Here is a 25889-nt window from a genome sequence, read left to right as displayed (position 1 = left end):
TTTATAGTAGTAAAGGGGAGATTTCAATCCACCGGTTACCAAATGGGATATGCAAGTGGTTAGGATGGCTGGTACGGACAGGGATTCGGGTGACGCCTTATCCGAAAATCATCTTGAGCCGTCATTGACAGAACGACTTGTAAGAGGTACATCTTATGTCTTGTATTTACAAAACGGCCAAAACTTTTTAATTAACTAAACGAAGAACAGGAAATAGTGGATGATAAGTCCATTATAGCTTGATATAAATACTATATATCATTTTCTCATTTAATTTCAGTTACCTTATAGAACAAAATGGGACTTCCGTAGAAATTTCATATCGGCAGTTGAGAAATGGTTTGAAACGGTAACTTGACTTTATGACTGTTCCAAGTACATAAAGGAGGAAAAATTCATTTCACAGCTATGACGACCCTAAGGTTTGCTAGTCCAAACCTTCAGGCCTTTATTAAGACACGATTAATGACCATTCCTAGATCCTTCTGCTATGTTACACGTATACACTCTGAGAAATTTATTAACTTGTTTTTATAAATGTTTCAACCTGTCCTTATTTCCCTTTCTTAGTTCCCTTAATTTTCCCATCGACTACGGATTTTCCAGCAGTCATTCTTTGATTCTATTTTTTTTCATATAGGTGAGAATCATTCCTGTTGAAGCATTCATAAAGTATGTAGAGAAGAATTACTTTTAAGTATTTTCCTGGGCAGAGAGGAATTAACACATTTTCTATATTCTTCTCGAACTTTAAAAGAGAACAAGACTGCACCTTCATTCTTCTTTTTTTCTGCTACTGTATTATTCCTAAAATTTTCTTTAAAATCTTATGGTATAGCATATGACGTGCATCAACAATCTTCATCCTTTCCGTGTTTTGCTGTGATAAATTGCAGGTACTTTTTTAAATTGTTAATTTCAATCTGTCTATTTCCATGTGTTGCCACTTTGCTATAGCACTCGGAAATTATCCAACAAGACCTTTTCTCGTACTGTATTTCAGTCAGTGGAGTGATTAAAGTTGTGTCTCTTTGTGGTGGGAAATCTATTAAGCATTTAGGTCCAGCCACGGATACAAAGGCTCTAATTTCAGTGGAGAATCACAGACATCCAATGAAATTAATTTCCTTACCGCTGCCACGTTACGTAAGATCAGGTGCTGCTGCTTTAGTTAAGGAACTGGAGTCCGGACTGGCAAGTCGCGGCCGCTTCTTGTTACGTAACTCGAGTGGGAGGGAGTGAGAGGGACGCCTAGACCCGCCCGATCCTTGCCAACTGTCAGTGGTGCGGCGGGCGGCTTCCAGTACTTCCGTCATCGGAAGACGCTTCCTGGGCTGCACGTCACGTGAGTAAAGTGCTAGTACTATGAGTAGCATTGGGTACTTCTTGTAAATAAATGTCCCTTGAATGAGCTTTTGTTGACGTCAGTTTGTGATGTAAACTAACAGAGGCACGAAGAAGACAACTTACCGGTCCACTTCAACAAGCGGAGGTATCAGGGTGGGTTACAAATTTGAGATCTATGTATTTACATTGTATTCGGATAACGACATGCTACTCAGTGTCGAATAAAGCCGCCTGAACCAACGCTGGCATCAACCGCCATCTGCTGTTAAACGCGTACACTAGGGGCCTCCATCTGTTTTCACAAAACGCCACGGGCGCCGCTGCAGTCACGTGTTCTTGTCCACACAGCTGTCTAAGGGCCGCGGCAATTGTCGAATACAAATTACCGGTACATTCGACATGTTTATGCAGCGCACACGGTGCAGGAAACAGAGATAGGGCGCATTCAGCATCTGTGAACACATGCGCATTCGCGTTCTCTTAAGCAGTAAGTATAAAAACTGTCATGTCAATTTGCAGAATGAAATGTATTTGGTTCCGTTCTTCGACACTATGACAGTACCGGTACAACAGTCAGTCGAAGTGATTGTGCTAGTGTAGAAGTCTGTGGACTGTTTACAAATAATGCCTATTGTCAGTGGGGAAAGATGATTTCAGTTCGCGACAACCAGAACTCTGAAACTAGATGTGCGGTACGATAACGTTACAGTAATCTCTGCCGACGTGAAGAAAAATACCAGTTAGTTTCTACTGTTTCATACAAAAATACTTTATACAGCCTTATTCAGTATACAAACTTGCATGCTGCATCTTATAAGAATGTATTTAAACATTCTTTCATTCTACTTCTCTTGTTTATGTCGAGTGCAGCTGTGGATCCTGTGACTTCGTCGTTTATGTAATAGTTTACGTAATTAAAGGACTAGGATGGTATTTTGTTAACCGATTAAGTAAATAACTGGTGATTGGTAGCTTAACGGATTTTGTGTCGTTAATCAAAACTTTGCTGTTTTCCGAATTGGAAAACATTGATTTTTCGGAATTATCCATGACCTTATGCAGATATTAAGCCTTTGATGTTACGCTACGTTGTATAGATTGAGTTTTACATCATGTGCCATAGCTTAAATAATAGCGAACGTCAGTTTTTTTCTCGGATGTTTTCTGTAAATTAACTGCCCGATTTCGTTTGCATGATGAAGGGAAATAATCAGAACATTCGTGATATTTTTAATGGATACGATTTGTTTACAGAAAAGTGTGTCAGGAGGTAGAGGAAGAGGACGAGTTTGTATGAGAAGAAGCACTTAAAACTCTCATCCACGCCAATTAATGTTTTCGAAACTGTTTTCTTACACTTCCTAAATTACACGAGTTTGAAAAGCCCGAAGTGATCAGGTGTGGGAAATAATTTGATTACAACTATACCTATACTCGGCAAACCACTGTGAAGTGCACGCCCGAGGGTAAGTCCCATAGTACTCCAAAATTGCAGAGACTTGGAATGCCTAGAAAACTTTTGAAGGAGTAAAGACACGTTCATATTTGTGAATAGGGAATTAGCGAATGTTTTTCCTCCAGCCATTGACTGTGTATGAGTGCCTTTGGCATTAAAAGAGGGAGTGGGTTTATCAGTATACACATTAGTCAGTTATGCAGAAAGTACGGTTGTTGCCAAACAGATCAATTTTTGTAATTAAGCGGACATATAAACATTGATAGTCTCTTTCTTCTTTTCTTTTAAATAAAGAAAATGAATAGCTTCGTGCTCAGTACTATTTCGTTTCCTTGACTCCACATAAAGCCATTTCGTCCAGATCAATCAACATATTTAAACGCAAGTAGCAACTTGACAAAGTTACTCCTTTTTTTAAGAACGTTGCTTAGAAAACAAAAAATAGCACTGCTGTTATGCCTAAATGATATTTCGTTTTTTTACTCGGTTACTAATAACAAATAAGAAAAACACCTGTTATAACCGAGACCAAACAAACACCGAAATATATCGGTTATTCAGAACTAAAATACCAGTATCGGTTTTAACCGGTCAGTTTTTCCCATCCCTACTGGTGAGTTGCGAATGGAAGTGAGTTCCTCAGAGTGCTCCCAACAAGAAGCCGAATTTTGACTCTTTTTTTGTGTGAGCATTGTTCATGAGTTTGGTCATTAGTGACTGCGAGATCTTTTGAGTGCCGAGCAATCAGACCCATTCTAACATCGCAACAATCTCCCCTTCATACTCAGTTTTAATATAATTAACCAATCGTGGGAGCTTTAATGCTGGAGGTCAGATACAGACAATTTCTGAATCACAACATCTGTCCTACTTCGAGTTTAAGCCAATCAGGCCTTTTCCACATACACACAAACGAGTTCTATTTTCCCTCTCCAGAATTTATTAATATTATCGTATGGTACCTGTTCATACTGTTTCTTACAAGGGAACCTCCCCATCGCACACCCCTCAGATTTAGTTATAAGTTGGTACAGTGGATAGGCCTTGAAAAACTGAACACAGATCAATCGAGAAAACAGGAAGAAGTTGTGTGGAACTATGAAGAAAATAAGTAAAATATACAAACTAAGTAGTCCATGGGAAAGATAGGCAACAACAAGGAAAGTAAGAGCTCAGGAGCGCCGTGGTCCCGTGGTTAGCGTGAGCAGCTGCGTAATGAGAGGTCCTTGGTTCAAGTCTTCCATCGAGTGAAAAGTTTTATTTTCAGACAGTTATTATCTGTCCGTCCGTCCGTCCGATGCGAGGTAACTGCGCCGAAGTATGGGGACGCTACGCCTAAGCAAACATCGAAACAAAACATATGTTTTGACAGAGCACAGGGAAAACTATGCGACTGTGAAACTGTTACATTCGTTTGTTGCAGTTTATGTGACAAACTCTTATGTTTTCATCACTTTTTTTTGGGAGTGATTATTACATCCACAAGAAAACCTAAATCGGGCAAGGTAGAAGAATCTTTTTACCCATTCGCCAAGTGTACAAGTTAGGTGGGTCGACAACATATTCCTGTCATGTGGCGCACAAGCCGTCACCAGTGTCGCATAGAGTATATCAGGCGTGTTTGCCTGTGGAAGAATCGGTTGACCTATGACCTTGCGATCGAATGTTTTCGGTTCCCATTGGAGAGGCACCTCCTTTCGTCTACTAATCGCACGGTTTTGCGGTGCGGTCGCAAAACACAGACACTAAACTTATTACAGTGAACAGAGACGTCAATGAACGAACGGACAGATCATAACTTTGGGAAAATAAAAAAAAGTAAACTTTTCACTCGAGAGAAGACTTGAACCAAGGACCTCTCGTTCCGCAGCTACTCACGCTAACCACAGGACCACGGCGATCCTGAGTTCACACTTTCCTTGATGTTGCCTACCTTGCGCGTGGACTACTCAGTTTGTATATTTCGCTTATTTTTTTCATAGTTCCACACAACTTCTTCCTGTTTTCTCGATTGATCTGTGTTCAGTTTTTCAAGGCCTATCCACTGTGCCAACTTATAACTAAATCTGAGGGGGGTGCGATGGGGAGGTTCCCTTGTTAGCAGAGTAAACAGCAATTCAATTAGCATGGCGACAGCCTGACGGCTGTGAGTGCCATGGTTTTAAGCACAAAGAAAACAGATGGTTCTCCTCTCACTCCACTTCAGAGATCTTACCTTTGCGCCATCCTGGGCCTAGCGCTCCCAGAGTATGGGCTTCCTGCAGGGCGGAGGACATCAAGATACTGCACGCACCGTCGTTGTTACCTCGCGACGTGTCTCCTGGCGCCAGTGGACGCACCACGTTAAAAACAGTACACAATAGCTTCCCGCCATTTAGAAGGCAAACACGGACGACACCTCTCCAGCGCAGCTAAACCCGCATGCAATATACTGATCTCAAATTTTACCAAATTCCTCCTTACTCTGTCGTAGTGACGGTGCCCGTCCTTCGAAGAGGACTGCGCACGCCTTAGTGACCAGACTCTGGGTCGCTTTCGCCTGTTCTGCTGGCCCCCGCACAACATGTAGTCAGTAGGATTTCCAGCTACACATCTGAAGAAGCCTACAGAATGAGAAATTGGTAGGGAAATTTAGTACGCTACTGGCCATTAAAATTGCTACACCACGAAGATGACGTGCTCCAGACACGAAATTTAACCGACAGGAAGAAGGCGCTGTGATATGCAAATGATTAGCTTTTCAGAGCATTCACACAAGGTTGGCGCTGGTGGCGACACCTACAACGTGCTGACATGAGGAAAGTTTCCAACCGATTTCTCATACACAAACAGCAGTTGACCGGCGTTGCCTGGTGAAACGTTGTTGTGCTGCATCGTGTAAGGAGGAAAAATGCGTACCATCACGTTTCAGACTTTGATAAAGGTCGGATTGTAGCCTATCGTGATTGCGGTTTATCGTGTCGCGACATTGCTGCTCGCGTTGGTCGAGATCCAATGACTGTCAGCAGAATATGGAATCGGTGGGTTCAGGAGGGTAATACGGAACGCCGTGCTGGATCCCAACGGCTTCGTATCACTAGCAGTCGGCATCTTATCCGCATGGCTGTAACGGATCGTGCAGCCACGTCTCAATCCCTGAGTCAACAGATGGGGACGTTTGCAAGACAACAACCATCCGCACGAACAGTTCGACGACGTTTGCAGCAGCATAGACTATCAGCTCGGAGACCATGGTTGCGATTACCCTTGACGCTGCATCACAGACAGGAGCGCCTGCGATGGTGTACTCAACGACGAATCTGGGTGCACGAATGGCAAAACGTCATTTTTTCGGATTAATCCAGGTGCTGTTTACAGCATCATGATGGTTGCATCCGTGTTTGGCGATATCGCGGTGAACGCACATTGGAAGCGTTTATTCGTCATCGCCATACTGGCGTATCACCCGGCGTGATGGTATGGGGTGCCATTGGTTACACGTCTTGGTCACCTCTTGTTCGCATTGACAGCACTTTGAACAGTGGACGTTACATTTCAGATGTGTTACGACCCGTGGCTCAACCCTCTATTCGATCCCTGCGAAACGCTACATTTCAGCAGGATAATGCACGACCGCATGTTGCAGGCCCTGTACGGGCCTTTCTGGATACAGAAAATGTTCGGCTGCTGCCGTGGCCAGCACATTCTCCAGATCTGTCACCAAATGAAAACGTCTGGTCAATGGTGGCCGAGCAACTGGCTCGTCACAGTACGCCAGTCACTACTCTTGGTGAACTGTGGTATCGTGTTGAAGCTGCATGGCCTGCTGTACCTATACACGCCATCCAAGCGCTCTTGACTCAATGCCCAGGCGTATCAAGGTTGTTATTACGGCCAGAGGTGGTTGTTCTGGGTACTGATTTCTCAGGATGTATGCACCCAAATTGCGTGAAAATGTAATCACATGTCAGTTCTAGTATAATATATTTGTCCAATGAATACCCGTTTATCAACTGCATTTCTTCTTGGTGTAGCAATTTTAATAGCCAGTAGTGTAGCTAGATACGGCAATCACTGATGTTAACTTTAACCATACCCCTACTCTCGTTGTCGCTGGGAATTAATTAGATTGGCTGCGTTTATGAATTGATTGAGTTTTATTATTAGAGTACGTGGAAGTTTTGACATAAACGTTCGCATCACAACCTGCATCCAGTAAATCGCTCGAGTTCTATGTTGGGTTGTTCCTATGGAAAGGACACAGCTGATTTCCTTCCGCATCGTCCTGTCCGAGCGGGTGCTTCGGTCTCCAACGAGTCAACGGAAAGCTAAACGCTGATCTTAAGTCCTTCTTTTTCCGTTTCCGAAAGATGATAGACAAAGGAAGTGTGTCAGTATACATTTCCAGTCACCCTTTATATTCCAGTTTGCCGGTATACATCACGATATCTCTGCGTTGTTTTTAGAGAAATCATGTGGCGGCATCGGACCCTTTGTCCATCGTTATCTCATTTCCACCATCAGAAACTACGTGGCTTTTCGGAGTAGTGTACACATTTATCTCAGTGAAGTATTCTAAACAGTAAAACATAACTGACGTACTCTGCTAAGTTCTCTCTCTCTCTCTCTCTCTCTCTCTCTCTCTCTCTCTCTCTCCCCCTCCCTCCCTCTCTCCCCCCCCCCCCCCCTCTCTCTCCCTCTCTCTCCCCCCTTTCCCCCATAAGTTTACACATTTGTAATCAAAGAAAAATTCGGAGTAGGTATTAAAATTCATGGAGAAGAAATAAAAACTTTGAGGTTCACCGATGACGTTGTAATACTGTCAGAGACAGCAAAGGACTTAGGAGAGCAGTTGAACGGAATGGACAGTCTCTTGAAAGGAGGATATAAGATGAACATCAACAAAAGCAAGACGAGGATAATGGAATGTAGTCGAATTAAGTCGGATGATGCTGAGGGAATTAGATTAGGAAATGAGACACTTAAAGTAGTAAATGAGTTTGCTGTTTGGGGACCAAAATAACTGATGATGGTCGAAGTAGAGAGGATATAAAATGTAGACTGGCGATGGCAAGGAAAGCGTATCTGAAGAAGAGAAATTTGTTAACATCGAGTATAGATTTAAGTGTCGGGAAGTCTTTACTGAAAGTATTTGTATGGAGTGTAGCCATGTATGGAAGTGAAACATGGACGATAGCTGGTTTAGACAAGAAGAGAATAGAAGCTTTCGAAATGTGGTGCTGCAGAACCATGCTGAAGATTAGATGGGTAGATCACGTAACTAATGAGGAGGTACTGAATAGAACTGGGGAGAGGAGGAATTTGTGGCACAACTTGACTAGAAGAAGGGATCGGTTGGTAGGACATGTTCTGAGGCATCAAGGGATCACCAGTTTAGTATTGGAGGGCAGCGTGGAGGGTAAAAATCGTAGAGGGAGACCAAGAGATGAATAAACTAAGCAGATTCAGAAGGATGTAGGTTGCAGTAGGTACTGGGAGATGAAGAAGCTTGCACAGGATAGAGTAGCATGGAGGGCTGCAACAAACCAGTCTCTGGACTGAAGACCACAACGACAACAACCACCCTGTAAAATGCCTATCGTGCTGCCATAATCACATCAGGAACCTTTTCACAGGAATCACCTGAGTGCAAATGACAGTTACGCCAATGCACTGCCCTTTTAATACCTTGCGCATGCGATGCTACCGCCATCTTTGTATGTGCATATCGCTATTCCAGTGTATATCGGGGGAACTTCTGCGTACCGGTTTTAACTGGACTAGCCATGGAAACAAATCTGGGAAAGTCATTGCTTCATTTAGCGCTTGAGACTGGTATGCTAGAAGCATGCCCGCAGCTCGTGGTCGTGAGGTAGTGTTCTCGCTTCCCACGCCCGGGTTCCCGGGTTCGATTCCCGGCGGGGTCAGGGATTTTCTCTGCCTCGTGATGGCTGGGTGTTGTGTGATGTCCTTAGGTTAGTTAGGTTTAAGTAGTTCTAAGTTCTAGGGGACTGTTGACCATAGATGTTAAGTCCCATAGTGCTCAGAGCCATTTGAACCATTTTTTTGCTAGAAGCATCTGTCCACAGGGCTGTTCACAGACTCAAACTGAAAACTTACCAACAATAGTGCGTCAACTAACCAGATACTGTTACTCGACGTCAGTAAGTTCTCCAACTAGCTGCTGAAGTACAGTTGTTGGACAAAAATATGGAAACACCCCGAGAAATATACGTTTGAACATAAATACAGGCAATAGCCAAGGTTTTATTTGACCACGAACGGCACCTGTGAAATGTCCTCAACACATTGCGAGTGTCAGTCGTGGTCACAACAGTGTTCTGTTTAGTGAGTGCATTATGTCGAAGCTAAGTGATTTGAAACGTGGGCAAATTGTTGTTGCTCGTATGGTGGGTGCTTCGTCAATCAAGGCAGCCATACAAGGAGAGTGGAAAAACATCATGCGCTGAGTCACAACGCGAACGAAAGTGTGTGCTGAGTGATCGTGACGGTCGATCGTTAAAGAGATTGTGACGAAAAATAAGAGGACGACAGCTGCGGAAGTCACTGCAGAACTGAAGGTCGGACTCGCGAACCCTGTCAGCACCGAAACAACACGAAGAAAAAAACTTTCTAAATCCAAGATCGCATAAATATTTCTTTATTTGCAGTGACTGGTTTCAACAGACTTTGCTGCCAAAGATCTGAAGATGGCAGTAAAGCCTGTCGAAACCAGTTATTGTAATTAAAGAAATATTTACGCGATCTTGGCTTTGGAAAGCTTTTGCCAAGAAAAACAGATCGCTCCTTGTCATTTCTCGACATGAGAAAAATCAGTCAACACGAAGGAAGTTCCACAATCAGGGAACTGCAGCAAGAACTGGAATTCCGAAATCACTCGTCTGGGACACAAATGCCCGCGATATGAAAAGTGGCAACGGAGCCATAAAATATGGGCTACGGAGCAATGGAAGACTGTCATTTCGAGGCATAAATCTTGTTTAAAACTGTTTTCAGCTTAAGGTCGACTGTACATCCAAAAAGTGAAAATGGCAGGTGTGAGGTGATGACTCTGGCAGCCATATCGTTGTATTCAATGGCCTATGGTTACTCTACAAGCTCACATTACTGCCAAGGATTCTGTGACCATTGTGGCTGATCAGGTCGACGCCGTCGTATAATGTTTTTCCCCATTGGTGGAACCCAAGACGACAGGGACCTTGTTCACACAGCTCGCATCGTTCAGGACTCGCTTTGTGGACCCGAGGATGTGCTGTCGTATATTACCTGGCCACCACAGTCGCCAGATTTCAATATTGCTGACCTTTAACGGTCTAATTTGGAAGAATACTGTCTGATAGATTGTCACTTTCGGTATCGTTACCTAAATTCGCCACTATTTTGCTTAAAGAATGGTATAAGACTCTTTTCAAACCCATACAGTACCTGTATTTATCCATTCCGAGACGTGTGGAAGCCATTTTGAATGCCAACGGTTTTCCAACGCCTTGTTATGCATGGTAATGTGTTTTTAGTGTTTCCATAATGTTTGTCGATACCCCATATGTGCATAATGGAGAGATGCTCTTTTTTGTGATGAAACTTGGCTGCATTTGTTGGGGTATGTGATCTCACAGATCAATCGACTTTGGAGTTCTGAAAATGTTCATCTGCTACATCAGAAGCCGCTGCACGATGATGAATCAGGAGTGTGGTGGACGATTAGTTAAGGGAACGTCGGGATGGTCCTATTGGAAAAAGAAAAAAGAAACACCGCAGTATATCTCCTACCAAATTCTTATTGAAACTGAGTTTTTACTCCATTTGTAATGACAAGATCATATATTGGACGTTAAAAGTTTACTCTTGTTTCCTTCGGATCTAGTTGAGTTTTTGTCTCCATAGAAGTTTTTACTTTCATCAGCGTTCACAACCCCTCCGGTAACCGCATGGATATTATGACGAATTTAGACGGAGTAGTTCAGCGATCGTGTTCCATAAAATCTAGTCATAATTTGGAACTGCTCAGAGCCTTTCGTAAGGCCTTACTCCTGATTATTGGGTTATATCCAGTACTTCCGCTGTTTCGCAATAGACGGCAGTAGCGGCAAGTGGGGTTCAGGTGGTTGCTCATAGGTGTAATACAATAAGCTTAGGCATCTATTAACATAATGCCGTAAAGATATCAGTAGATTTGTGACTGCACCATAAGGTTATTCTCGATTAAGTACGTCAACTTACGTACCCATTTCTAACCATTTGCGGGAAGTTTTAATTTTCTGGTTTAACATGAAGAAATCTGCGACTGTGGCTCTTAAAATGCTGGGTAAGACCAATGGTGAGGGAACTATTAGTGGAAGAACGTGCAGAGAATGTGTTCAACGCCTTAAGAACGTTGATTTTGACGTCGAAGACCAGCATGGCGGGGGAATACAGAACGTTTTCGTAGCTACTGAAACAGACGAAGACAGTCACAGGACATCATAATCGAAAGTAATTGATGTGTTCGAGCCCAGTACTGAAACACAAACGGCCACAATACAGCGATAGACAAGAAAAGTCATTTTGCAGCAGGTCAGTGCTCGACCCCCTGTCGCAAAACCCGTCAAAATATACATGGAAGCGTTGAAATGAGAAGTCCTAACCCTCTCGCCGTATTCTCCACAAGTTTCTCTCTCTGACTACAACCTTTTTCGATCAGTGGCGTACAGTCTGGCTGACCAACACTTCCGATCATATGAACAAGTGCAAAATTGAATCGATTCATGGATCCCCACAAAAGACGCCCAGTTCTTCCGCCACAGGATTCGTATGCTATCCGAAAGATGGGAGAACGTAGTGGCCAGCGATGGGCAATGAATCATATTTTTTTTGTAAGTTTTTCACAATAAAGCCCCAAACTTCGAGAAAATACGGCGGAAGCAAAGTTCTAGACCTAGTACAAATTAGGAAATAAGCAGCAAACTGGAAATAATCATCGCTCAAGAGCTCGACAATAAACAAGAATTGCTGACAAGGAGGTGCGGGACGTATGGGACGCAAAACAAAAACCGAAAGTGATGCGCATCAACTCCTACCGAACGTTGTGGAGAGGGGCAACCGAAAAACGCTGCAACAATCCTGCTCTGTGATGCATTTCCATAGTCTAGTGTAGTTCCATAAATTTAACAAGTTTTCTCACGACAGGTACTAATAAGATGATGCTGAAACGTTAGAGCACATGATGTTTCAGTGCAGCTATCATGGCGTAAGTTCTGAAACAAAGATAGACATCATCATCGTCCTCATCACCACAATCGGTGTTCGCCCAAAGGCTGAGTTTCACACGGTGTCCATCCATGCTCTCCTCTCTTCTCTCATCCTATTCAGATCCGCCTCTCTAGAGGCACACCCCTACGTGCGTTTCTTCTATGAGGTGTAGTGTGTGACGTGTTAAGTGACCTAACAAATGAACATTCGAACCGAGAGCTCCAAAAAACACTTGCGTTCTCATCCATCTTCGGAAAGTAAGAATTAAATGCTGCAGGAGCGTAAATAGAGCTTCCATCCAGAACCGACAGTTGTGACCAGAATGCAACATCAGACACTGACACAGACTGACGCGTCATAACTGTCAGAGAACAATAACTCCCATATTTGTTTTCATTGACTATGTATTTTCAATCTACGTGAAATGTTAAGTTCTTTGTTAGTGTAAGGTGGAAATTAATGAATGGTCAGTCCCCTGGAAGATAATACGTATGTAGCATCAATAATATATTTTCACTCTGCAATGGAATGTGCGCTGATCTGAAACTTCCTGGCAGATTAAAACTGTGTGTCGGTCCGGGACTCGACCTTGGGACCTTTACGTTTCGTAGGCAAGTGCTTTACGTACTGAATCACCCAAGCACGACTCACGACCCATCCTTAAAGCTCTACGTTAGTCGGCACTTCTTCTTTCACCTTTCAAAACATAAAGGTTCTCCAACATACTTTATGGGACTAGAGCTCCTAGAAGAAAGGGCATTGCAGCGAATAGCTTAGCCTTGGCCTAGGCAAAGTTCCCAGGTTCGAGTCCCAGTTAAGCACAAAGTTTTAATTACCAGGAACGTTAAGTATGTAGCGTATTTTCCCAAGGGACAAATGAACTGAGACCCAGAAGACATGGTCGTATCGTGCAATACTCAGTTTGCTGATATTCGATTGCATGAGCACGTCAGGGAAGACATACCCGTTCGCAGGTCCTGGTCGACCACGCCGGACCATCATAACGGAGGGTCGCCATATTGTGCACCAAGCGCGTCGTAACCCCCACGGAGATTTGTACCTGTCGTCCGGGAACAAGTAATGGACTCCGTGCAACATTCTGTGTCATCCGTCATCACTGGTCGGAGAGTAGCAGCTTCCCACGTCTAGTATGCCGTTAACACCACAACAACGGCCGCGTTCGGAGTGGCGCTGTGACCGAGAACAATGGACTGCTGATGAATGGCGTCGCATCATCGGCACGTATGGCACATGTGTGATGCTGTCGGTGCTCTCGGACGTCAACTACTTTCCAGTGCCAGTATACAGAATACCGACCAGCATTTACTACAGTTGTGGAGCTGATTGCCTCAGGAGACGATACAAGAATTTCATGAAACCCTTCCCAACCGAATTAGTTCATACGTCCAGTCCAGAGGAGGTGATAAGTAAGCTGATACTGCCAAGGTCTTTGCATATTTGACACGATTTTATGATTTCTGAAATAACGTCACATACCCTCTTAATCCGTAAAGTTTCATTTCCTTTCCTCTTGCCGGCCAGTGTGGCCGTGCGGTTCTAGGCGCTGCAGTCTGGAACCGCGAGACCGCTACGGTCGCAGGTTCGAATCCTGCCTCGGGCATGGATGTATGTGATGTCCTTAGGTTAGTTAGGTTTAACTAGTTCTAAGTTCTAGGGGACTAATGACCTCAGAAGTTGAGTCCCACAGTGCTCAGAGCCATTTGAACCTTTTGAACCTTTCCTCTTCCCCTTCTGAGTGCTTCTCTGGTCAGGTAACGCATTTAGTTTTATTCTAAATGTGAGGTTCACTTTAGCATTAGTTCTGATAATAAAAATAATTTTAATATTAGTCATGATGATGGTCGAAGTAGAGAGGATATAAAATATAGACTGGCAATGGCAAGGAAAGCGTTTCTGAAGAAGAGAAATTTGTTAACTTCGAGTATAGATTTAAGTGTCAGGAAGTCGTTTTTGAAAGTATTTGTATGGAGTGTAGCCACGTTTGGAAGTGAAACATGGACGATAAATAGTTTGGACAAGAAGAGAATAGAAGCTTTTGAAATGTGGTGCTACAGAAGAATGCTGAAGATTAGATGGGTAGATCACATAACTAATGAGGAAGTATTGAATAGAATTGGGGAAAAGAGGAGTTTGTGGCACAACTTGACTAGTAGAAGGGATCGGTTGGTAGGACATGTTCTGAGGCATCAAGAGATCATCAATTTAGTATTTGAGGGCAGCATGGAGAGTAAAAATCGTAGAGGGAGACCAAGAGATGAATACACTATGCAGATCCAGAAAGATGTAGGCTGCAGGAAGTACTGGGAGATGAAGAAGCTTGTACAGGAGAGAGTAGCATGGAGAGCTGCATCAAACCAGTCTCAGGACTGAAGACCACAACAACAACAACAACAACAACAACAACAACAAGCTGTAAAATAATGCAAACGTTTAAATCTTAATACTAATTTAACAACAGCAACGAAGAAAAGAAAATCGGTTGTGATTTTACTGAAAATTTGTTGCGTGCACCTACAAACACCGGTCACCAAAAGGGACAGAGGTATGAAATATATTCAGTATTTCGTTTCGGGAGTAAATCTCTCATGTTTTTAAATCAGCAGTCACAGTTGTGAGAAATGAGAGAGATACCACATATTGTCGAAATTTCCAGTTACACACAGTGCCCAAACTAACAGGAATGATACAGGAGCGAAATACACACACATATATTTCATAAAGCAATCATGTGTCGGGAACCCATGTTATTGGAGTGTTCTGATCACTGTTACATTACAACAGGTGTTCAGAATGAGCTCGATTAAACTCAGCGCAGAGCTGGTATCGAAGCAGGAGGAGTGCCAGGTTCGCTGGAAATTGCGTGGTGTCTGGCAACTAATTACCGCATCCGAGTCAATAGGGGTAGAATGCACCTCGGCTTTCATGTAGCCCCAGGGAAATAAATCTAATGGGGTGAGGTCCAGGTATCTTGCAGGCAAATTTACAGGTCCCATTGTTGACGCCAGTGCTACAGGCTGTTTACTGACTCACGTAACAACATCCCACCATACTTTACGGGCCATAAGACACGCTTTTCTCTTCGAAGAATTGCTTCCAAAATTCAGGTGCGTCGTACTCTGGAAATTAATTTAAAAATGTCCAGTGTTTGAGTTAAAATTTCCGCCAGTCTCAAAAGTGGCTGTAAAGGGTGGTCCATTGATAGTGACCAGGCCAAACATCTCACGAAATAAGCATCAAACGAAAAAAACTACAAAGAACGAAACTCGTGTAGCTTGAAGGGGGAAACCAGATGGCGCTATGGCTGGCCCGCTAGATGGCGCTGCCATAGGTCAAACGGATATCAACTGCGCTTTTTTAAATAGGAACCCCAATTTTTTATTACATATTCGTATAGTACGTAAAGAAATATGAATGTTCTAGTTGGACCACTTTTTTCGCTTTGTGATAGATGGTGTTGTAATAGTCACAAACGAATAAGTACGTGGTATCACGTAACATTCTGCCAGTGTGGACGGTATTTGCTTTGTGATATATTTCCCGTGTTAAAATGGACCGTTTACCGATTGCGGAAAAGGTCGATATCGTGTTGATGTACGGCTATAGTGATCAAAATGCCCAACGCGCGTGTGCTATGTATGCTGCTCGGTATCCTGGACGACATAATACAAGTGTCCGGACCGATTGCCGGATAGTTACGTTATTTAAGGAAACAGGAAGTGTTCAGCCACATGTGAAACGTCAACCATGACCTGCAATAAATGATGATGCCCAAGTAGGTGTTTTAGCTGCTGTCGCGGCTAATCCGCACATCAGTAGCAGACAAATTGCGCGAGAATCGGGAATCTCAAAAACGTCGGTGTTGAGAATGCTACATCAACATCGATTGCACCCGTACCATATTTCTATGCACCAGGAATTGCATGGGACGACTTTGAACGTCGTGTACAGTTCTGCCACTGGGCAAAAGAGAAATTACGGGACGATGTCAGATTTTTTGCACGCGTTCTAGTTAGCGACGAAGCGTCATTCACCAATAGCGGTAACGTAAACCGGTATAATATGCACTATTGCGCAACGGAAAATCCACGATGGCTGCGAAAAATGGAACATCAGCGACCTTGGCGGGTTAGTGTATGATGCGGCATTATGGGAGGAAGGATAATTGGCCCCCATTTTATCGATGGCAATCTAAATGGTGCAATGTATGTCGATTTTCTACGTAATGTTCTACCGATGTTATTACAAGATGTTTCACTGCATGGCCCGCACGTTCACCGGATCTGACGTCCCCGGGTTTCTTTTTGTGAGGAAAGTTGAAGGATATTTGCTATTGTGATCCACCGACAACGCCTGACATCAGGCGACAGCACATTGTCAATGCATGTGCGAACATTACGGAAGGCGAACTACTCGCTGTTGAGAGGAATGTCGTTACACGTATTGCCAAATGTATTGAGATTGACGGACATAATTTTGAGCATTTATTACATCAATGTGGTATTTACAGGTAACCACGCTGTAACAGCATGTGTTCTAAGAAAGGATAAGTTCACAAAGGTACATGTATCACATTTGAACATCCGAAATAAAATGTCCAAACGTACCTACGTTCTGTATTTTAATTTAAAACACCTGTTACCAACTGTTCGTCTAAAATTGTGAGCCATATGTTTGTGGCTATTACAGCGCCAATTATCACAAAGCGAAAAAAGTGGTCCAACTAAAACATTCATATTTATTTACGTACTACATGAATATGTAATAAAAATGGGGGTTCCTATTTTAAAAAATGCAGTTGATATCCGTTTGACCTATGTGAGCGCCATCTAGCGAGCCAACGGTGCTAGTGATCTTAAACTGAAAATGATTCGTGTTAGCGGTAACAGTACCTTCGTTAGTAGCTAGTTTCGTAGCGGAAAAAATAAAAAGTCTTCGTATGATGCGGACTATAAATCGAAAGTAATAGCATATGCAGAAGAACATGGAAACAGAGCATCTGAGCAGCAGAAAAGCAACAGAAAAAAACAGTTTGGATTGGTGGGCTAGTAAAGAAGAACTGAAAAAAAATGAGGAAGACTAATTGTGCAGATAGAAGACTGAAAAATGGCCAAAATTAGAAGATGAAGTGTTGAAATGGATTCAATGGCTCTGAACACTATAGGACTTAACTTCTAAGGTCATCAGTCCCCTAGAACTTAGAACTATTTAAACCTAACTAACCTAAAGACATCACACACATCCATGCCCGAGGCAGGATTCGAACCTGCGACCGTAGCGGTCGCGCGGTTCCAGACTGTAGCGCCTAGAACAGCTCGGCCACCCCGGCGGGCGAAATGGATTCAATCCCACCATCAAAATGGCATTGGAATTAATACAAAAATGATTTGAATACACGCTCGTAAGCTAACGCTACAGTGAAACTTGACAGACTTCAAGGGTGGAGTTGGCTGGATCTATAGTTGATTGGTGCTACGGGTATATGAAGCTTCATGTACTTAGCATGCGGACCAAACCCAAAATATTACAGAAATGCCACAAGAGTACGAAGAGAAAATAGCATCTTTCCATCGCTTTATTATTCAACATTGAAAGAAAACCAGTGTGTAATTAAGCCAAACAGCGAGTATGGACAAAATTATCCTGAAATTTGATGTGCTGAGTAACAGAACTGCTGCCATGAAATGTGCTAAAATTGTAACTATAAAAACAAGTGGACATGAAAAAAACGCACTACACTGTTGTCCTTTCATGTTGAGAAGACGGTACTAAACTTAATGCAGTGATCATTTTCAAGCGCAAAACAATGCCGAAACCTTCTGAAATACCGCCAAGTGTTGTTCACGCACATGACAAGGGTTGGACGGACAAGACTGGTATGAAATTATGGGTTAACAGAGGGTGAGAGAGACGGAAAGGTGCTTTATTGAAGAAGATTTCTCTTCTTGTGCTAGATCAGTTTAATAGTCATTTGAAAAATTCTGTGAAAGAGAAATTGAGAAAGGGAAATACAGAAAATGGTTCGTTCAAATGGCTCTGACTACTATGGGACTTAACATCTATGGTCATCAGTCCCCTAGAACTTAGAACTACTTAAACCTAACTAACCTAAGGACATCACACAACACCCAGTCATCACGAGGCAGAGAAAATCCCTGACCCTGCCGGGAATTGAACCCGGGAACCCGGGCGTGGGAAGTGAGAACGCTACCGCACGACCACGAGTTGCGGACGGAAGTACATAACTTGCAGTTATTCCTGAATGACTTACTTCATAATTGCAACCTCTTTATGTCTCGACAAATAAATCATTTAAAGTGTGTATGAGGTGGGAATGGAAAAAATGGTAATGGATAAAACCCAACATGAATTCACGCGGAAAGGGGCTTTAAAACGACCTACAATCAAACAAGTATGTCTGTGGGTAAAACAGTCGTGTTCTAGAGTGAGAGAAGACATTACTGTTAAATCTTTGAAGAAGTGCAGCATTAGTAACGCTTTCGATGGCAGTGAAGACCATATATTTGAGGAGTTTTTTATCCCGCCTGGATAGGCGGCGCGTGGATCTGTTCCTGTGAACTGCTTCTGCAAAATAAGCCGAGAGTGAAGGAAGCGAGTAGGAGCAGGAAAACGTGAAATACTTCGGTACTGCGATATGTTAAATCTCTTTTACTGGTGTATGAACATATACAAACAATAGTATTACTTAATTTTGCGTACAGATGAGCGCGTAGGTGCGAAGCCGTTCATGTATCAAAGCTGTTACTAGTAGTTGGACAAACTATCATTGAAGTAACATAGGCAAAGTCTGTCATGACTAGTCCCCTATGAAGTAGAAGCTAAGTTGCTCGGTCGTCTGCTCTTGATCAGCTGGGCTCAATCTGGAGCGGCGCTCGTAGAGCTGCACAGCGCCGGCTAGAGGGCGCTGTCGTCGGTGTCGGTGTCGGCATCGTAGCTATCGATACCACAAAAAGGACAACAATGACAACGAAGAAGAAGAAGGAGAAGAAGCAGAAGAAGAAGTAAGTTCAAATGACAAATTTCAGGGATTTTAAAGATCAGTTCGGTTTCATAAACTGAGACTATTTTTTTAGTCTGGCTTTGTAGTCTAATAATAAAAATGGTGTTAATGTTACTTTAAAAAAAACTAAGATGCGTCTTATAGTCCGTTGTGTCTTATAGTCCATAAAATGCGATACCTATCTCAAACGAACATTTGGTGTAACAACGTTAAGCACAATGACTTGTACCTGCTCCATTCGTGTATTACCTACGCATACTCAGTACATGCACAATACGTTTCCGACACATGATTGCCTTACGAAATATATTTGTTTTTGTCTCCTGTATCATCCCTGTTAGTTTGAGTACTGAATTTTTGATCACTCTGTATTAATCTAAATTACCATTCCATGATCGCTGACAAAAAAACATCAGCGCCTAGAATCTACATTATGACTTTTACTTATTCATGATTGTTTTCGATATCGTACCAGTAGAAGATGATAGTATTATCGAAACTAGGTGTAAGTAAATAAAGTCACACTGCAGCTTCTTGGCGGTCATGTCCTTTTTGTCCGAGTATTTCGAAATTATGGGGCACCAACTGCACAAAATATTCCCATATTCGATCGTAACACTTTCTGCCATATGCAGCGCAAGATTAATCCCACCATCCGTAAATGTTATCTGCGGAAATCACTTTGGTTTCCTATCATCCCGTTCACTGCCTGAGGTGCTGTCTTTTACTTGACAGTTGATCTTGATGCTTTCCCTGTCTGTATGACTTAAGGCTACGTGAAATGATTTTCTTCGACCTTTTTGCTTAGCAATAACCTGAGCTTCGTTTGAACTACCTTGCCACAGTTGTACTTAGTACCTAGTGAAAATCCCGTAATCGCAATGGACTACTTATTGAAGTAAGTCACTGATATAGTCTGAAACTGCAAGTCTCTGAGGTTTACGCTCCGTGTGGCTGGTGAACAGGTAAGTTAACGACGGGACTTAAAACTCTAACGTGCCTTATTCCTTCTTACCAGTCGATTATTGGTTTTAGTCATTTTCACCAACCAAACCCCACTACGAATGTGAAAAAAGCAGGTACTCCTTCGTTCAAATTGTATGTTAAATTGCGGAAACCCATATAACTTGTGTCTTGTCTTCGCACAGAACAACACAAGCGGAGGGCTAACTGTTTACAGTAGGATTATGGCTCATTCTGCAATCAGTGTTAATAATCTCTCCTTCTTTTCAAATGAAGCTATACAGTTCCAGAGACCTTTTCAAGTCTCAAACATTTATGATGCAGACCGATGAGATGAATCAAAATTTTTACCAAGGTCGGAATTCGAATCACGGCCTTGGTACAAGTTTTCATTTGTCACTTCAGTCTGCATATATATATATACTGTCTACTTTCACTGCAACAGTTCGGCCGGAAGAAGTACTTCACTCACTCAGTCCTACAAAAATCTTCACTCCATCATTCTAAGGTCTTCTAGTTCATAAACTCTGCGCAGAGTGTCTTAGGTCTTAAGAATGAAAATTATACCCTTGTAATAGGGTACTAAAACAGATACTTTGAGATAAGAAATTGATGAAATTTGATAGCCCAGAGAAGTAGCAAGTGTGACTGCCTCCTGGGCAAAATGCGATGGGGAGTTGTCCTGTAGCAAAAACTCTCCACTGGACAACTTACCGCTACGCTTCGTCTTGGTAGCCTCCTCTAACAACGTCAGGAGATAGAGCAGTATGCTCCTGTGATGGATTGCTCCTTACGTGTTAACATCACACCATGATACGGCCAAAAAACTTTCGGCATCACGTTGTCCGATGATGGTTGTGTCTTCGCCTTTTTTCGATGGTGTGGGATTCACAAGTTTTCACTGCTTTCTTTGCTCCTTTATCTCGGGGTCATACACCCAGCACTCGTCCTTGGTTATCAGGCGGTCAAAGGAGTCATTTGGACTGAACTGACAGCTGCGAGACTTTCGCTCCTACCTGCTGTAGTGTTTCCTTCCCTCGGAGTTCTGCCGTGAAAATATAAAATAGAAAATCTGATTGGGTTTTGAATTTTGATGGAATAAGTTACGGATAAGGCGGACTTCGTATTATTGATTGAGATAGTGCTGTAATTTGACCGTGCATGGCAGACCGGGTCGGCAACACTACAAAAAGCGACTGTACGGAAATAGCATCAGACATTAGTTGAAATTTACCTTATAATTTTGTTAGAAACGCAGTACTAATTACAATATAGTTTTCGTGGCTGTCCTCCTAATTCTCTTGTAGGATGACCCGTCTTTCACTGTTCTCCGTCTGTTGAAAACTTCTTCAAGTTGTCACTGTCAGGATCAATTTACAAAATCGGCGATAACCATTTCGAATCACTATTGAAACAAATTCGTTTTGTAATACAATTTTAATTTCCACTTAAAAGCATATTTAACACAGCGCCGAAAAATACACATCTTTCGTATGAAGACAACAGAGAGAGATAGTGTAATCAATTAGCTGTAAAAAACAAAACCTACGCAAAAGTAAAAAAAAAGAACAAAATTATTTACAAAAATCGGTCGCTGGCGCAGCGCTCTTCTGCGTGCGCGATCGTGAATTATGTCTTTGTATTGGCGGAGGCGCGGTAGTCAAAGTACCATTACACTGCGTTCGCAGAAATTTTCTGATTGAGTGTGAACAGTTGTGTAAAGCAGGCAACATCATTCGCAATATGTTGTGCAAGTTGTTGAAAAATTATGCATGACTTATTTTCACTTTTTTCTCTATCTTTAAAGAAATAACCCGCACTGACTGTAGAGTATCTTTTATTAAAAGTCACGACCCGTTTCGCGTGGCTAGAAGACGCATTCTCAGGTGACGTGCAGAAATAACAAAGAAAAATTATTTTGCAAAGAATCCTTAACATTGGTGTAAAGAATAAAGGGATACTGAAAAGTAGTATGTAGAACTATGCTTGAAGAGTACTCACAAAGTATGATTTCGTCCATTATAAATGGTGGTGTCAGAGCCTGCGACTGTGAAAACAATAGGTTTGTTTATAAATAACTTTTCAGCTACCAATTACTATTTTGTTTTATTCATATTTTACACCACGCGTTTCGGGAAACTGGTCCCATTTTCAAGTGTATTTGCTCTTTGTACTATGCCATTTTTACGAAATGTTTTCCGTGTACGAGATTCTGCTTTGTTTTGTTGACTTTACTGCAGTATACAGGGTAGTCCATTGAACGTGACCGGGCCAAATATATCACGAAATAAGCGTCAAACGAAAAAGCTAAAAAAACGAAACTTGTCTAGCTTGAAGGGGGAAACCAGATGGCGCTATGGTTAGCCAGCTAAATGGCGCTGCCATAGGTCAAACGGATATAAACTGCGTATTTTTAAATAGGAACCCCCATTTTTTATTACATATTCGTGTAGTACGTAAAGAAATATGAATGTTTTAGTGGGACCACTTTTTTCGCTTTGTGATAGATGGCACTGTAATAGTCACAAACAGATGGCTCACAATTTTAGACGAACAGTTTTTAACAGGTAAGTTTTTTAAATTAAAATACAGAACGTAGGTACGTTTGAAAATTTTATTTCGGTTGTTCCAATGTGATACTTGTACCTTTGTGAACTTATCATTTCTGAGAACGCATGCTGTTACAGCGTGATTACCTGTAAATACCACATTAATGCAATAAATGCTCAAAATGATGTCCGTCAACCTCAGTGGATTTGGCAATACATGTAACGACATTCCTCTCAACAGCGAGTAGTTCGCGTTCCGTAATGTTCGCACATGCATTGATAATGCGCTGACACATGTTGCCAGGCGTTGTGGGTGGATCACGATAGCAGATATCCTTCAACTTTCCCCACAGAAAGACATCGGGGACGTCAGATCGGGTAAACCTGCGGGCCATGGTATGGTGCTCCGACGACCAATCCACCTGTCATGAAATATGCTATTCACTACCGCTTCAACCGCACACGAGCTATGTACCGGACATCCATCATTTTGGAAGTACATCGCCATTCTGTCATGCAGTGTAATATCTTGTAGTAATATCGGTAGAACATTACGTAGGAAATCAGCGTACATTGTACCATTTAGATTGCCTTCGATAAAATAGGGTCCAATTATCCTTGCTGCCATAATGCCGCACCATACATTAACCCACCAAGGTCGCTGATGTTCCACTTTTCGCAGCCATCGTGGATTTCCTGTTGCCCAATAGCGCATATTATAGCGGTTTACGTTACCTGTGATGGTGAATGATGCTTCGTCGCTAAATAGAACGAGTGCAAAAAATCTGTCATCGTCCCGTAATTTCTCTTGTGCCCATTGGCAGAACTATACACGACGTTCAAAGTCGTCCCATGCAATTCCTGGTGCATAGAAATATGGTACGGGTGCAATCGATGTTGATGTAGCATTCTCAACACAGACGTTTTTGAGATTCCCGATTCTCGCGCAATTTGTCTGCTACTGATGTGCGGATTAGCCGCGACAACAGCTAAAACACCTACTTGGGCATCATTATTTGTTGCAGGTCGTGGTTGACGTTTCACATGTGGCTGAACACTTCCGGTTTCCTTAAATAGCGTAACTATCCGGCGATCGGTCCGGTCACTTGGATGATGTCGTCCAGGATACCGAGCAGCATACGTAGCACACGCGCGTTGGGCATTTTGATCACAGTAGCCATACATTAACGCGATATCGACCTTTTCCGCAATCGGTAAACGGTCCATTTTAACACGGGAAATATATCACAAAGCAAATACCGTCCACACTGGCAGACTGTCCGCCCCAGTAGCTGAGTGGTCAGCGTGACAGACTGTCAATCCTAAGGGCCCGGGTTCGATTCCCGGCTGGGTCGGAAATTTTCTCCGCTCAGGGACTGGGTGTTGTGTTGTCCTAATCATCATCATTTCATCCCCATCGACGCGCAGGTCGCCGAAGTGGCGTCAAATTGAAAGACCTGCACCAGGCGAACGGTCTACCCGACGGGAGGCCCTAGCCACACGACATTTCCATTTTTCCACACTGGCAGAATGTTACGTGATACCACGTACTTATACGTTTGTGACTATTACAACGCCATCTATCACAAAGCGAAAAAAGTGGTCCAACTAGAACATTCATATTTCTTTACGTACTACACGAATATGTAATAAAAATGGGGGTTCCTATTTTAAAAAAACGCAGTTGATATCCGTTTGACCTATGGCAGCGCCATCTAGCGGGCCAACCATAGCGCCACCTGGTTTCCCCCTTCAAGCTAGACAAGTTTCGTTCTTTGTAGTTTTTTCGTTTGATGCTTATTTCGTGAGATATTTGGCCAGGTCACTATCAATGGACCTCCCTGTTTAAAGAAACCCGCAATTTGTAGTTAGTATCGACTTTGACACCTAGTTAGCAGCGAAATTTGGAAGAACTTGTACTTAACAGTTTTCTTGACTCTGCACAAATGGGCCATAAGAAAACTGAAAGTACAAGTTCTTCTAAATTTCGCCACTACTACATATAATAATCGATAACTAACTGAAAATTGCGCGTTTTTTTAATGTATTGCAGTAGAATCAACGAGACAAAGCAGAACCTCGTACATCGAAAATATTATGTGAAAACGGCATAGTACAAAGAGAATACACATTTTAAAAGTGGAATCATTTCCCGAAACGTCTCGTATAAAATATGAATTAAATGAAGTAGTGGCACCAGTTGCCGCGCCTTTACCGTTGTGTCCCTCCCTCTCTCCATCTCCACACCCTCCATCTCCTTTCCCAACACAACTTCCACCGTCTACCACTCCCGGATGATGAGCTTCACCCTGACATCTACCCTTCCTACCAACTCTAACCCCCTCTTCCTGCCTCCTCCTCAGGACTCCCTCTCCTCCCCGTCCCTCCTTCTGAGCGGATTCCCCCTCCTACTCCCCGTCCATCTCTTGTGCCTTCTTTCAGTGTCTCTGCGCTCCCTCCTGCCCTGTCTTCCCTTTTCCTCTCCCGCCCCATGTGTCTCCTGCCTCTTCGTGAACCCACAGTTGCCCCTCCTCTCTTCATCCCGCCGCTTCCCCAGCTGCCCCGTGCTCTCCGCTCCTTTTCCATCCTCTCTGACCTTTCCCTCGGCAGGTCCCGCCTGGTAGTTTTATTCCTCGTCGTGTGTGCTCCAAGTGGGTTTTAAGTGTGTTGTTTCGGAGTGTTTTTAATACTGTGGCCAACTTTTAACCTGTTCATGCGCATTCAGTGTCTTCTCTGTGTTTAAGAATCGCCAACTGTGTTTTTTAACTTTCTGGTGACTTTTTTAACTGTTCCCAATGAACTTCTCCATGACAGTGTATTTTTACCTCCATTTTCTCCCCTTACTCTGTTTTATGTTCCCCTTTTTTATCTCCTTATGTATGTATTAATTTATTCTTGTTTTAGTTACCATGTCACTCGGCTGAAGAGCGGCGGATTGTGCTGCTGACAGCCCTCCCCTGCCCATATGGGGCAGGGGCATGAAATCACAATAAAGAAAAAAAAAAAAAAAAGTAGTGGCTGGTAGCAGAAAAGTTGTTTATAAACAAACCTTTTAGGCATCGGCGGAAGGTAAGTGTCTTAGAGTCACTCCCCATCATTCATATCAAGTGGTAAACCAATAGTGCGCCAAAAACGTTGGTCCATGTTTACAATGAAGGGGATAGCATAACCTATAAAAATAAAACCTGGATAAAAACTGAACGGGCCACACCAAGCTGTAAATTAGTAAAGGATCGAGACAGTTTCAAAGTATGAACCCAGTAAAAGAGAAGAGCCTTTACCGCGCCGTCAACAGGATGGTGGTTGA

At 42.8% G+C, this 25889-nt stretch overlaps 1 protein-coding gene across 1 annotated transcript in view; it reads left to right on the top strand.

The window, feature by feature from the left end:
• The first annotated feature begins 1268 nt into the window (after positions 1 to 1268).
• The window catches only part of LOC126481682 (H(+)/Cl(-) exchange transporter 4), a 403512-nt gene continuing 378891 nt past the window's right edge, over positions 1269 to 25889 (top strand). The window contains exon 1 of the mRNA XM_050105618.1: positions 1269 to 1345. The gene's annotated coding sequence lies outside the window, so the exon portion shown is untranslated. The remainder of the gene's footprint in view (positions 1346 to 25889) is intronic.

Source organism: Schistocerca serialis, chromosome 5 (assembly GCF_023864345.2).
Source record: "Schistocerca serialis cubense isolate TAMUIC-IGC-003099 chromosome 5, iqSchSeri2.2, whole genome shotgun sequence".
Lineage (NCBI taxonomy): Eukaryota > Metazoa > Arthropoda > Insecta > Orthoptera > Acrididae > Schistocerca > Schistocerca serialis.
Note: the sequence above shows the minus strand (reverse complement) of the source record. Positions and strands in the feature narration are given on the sequence as shown.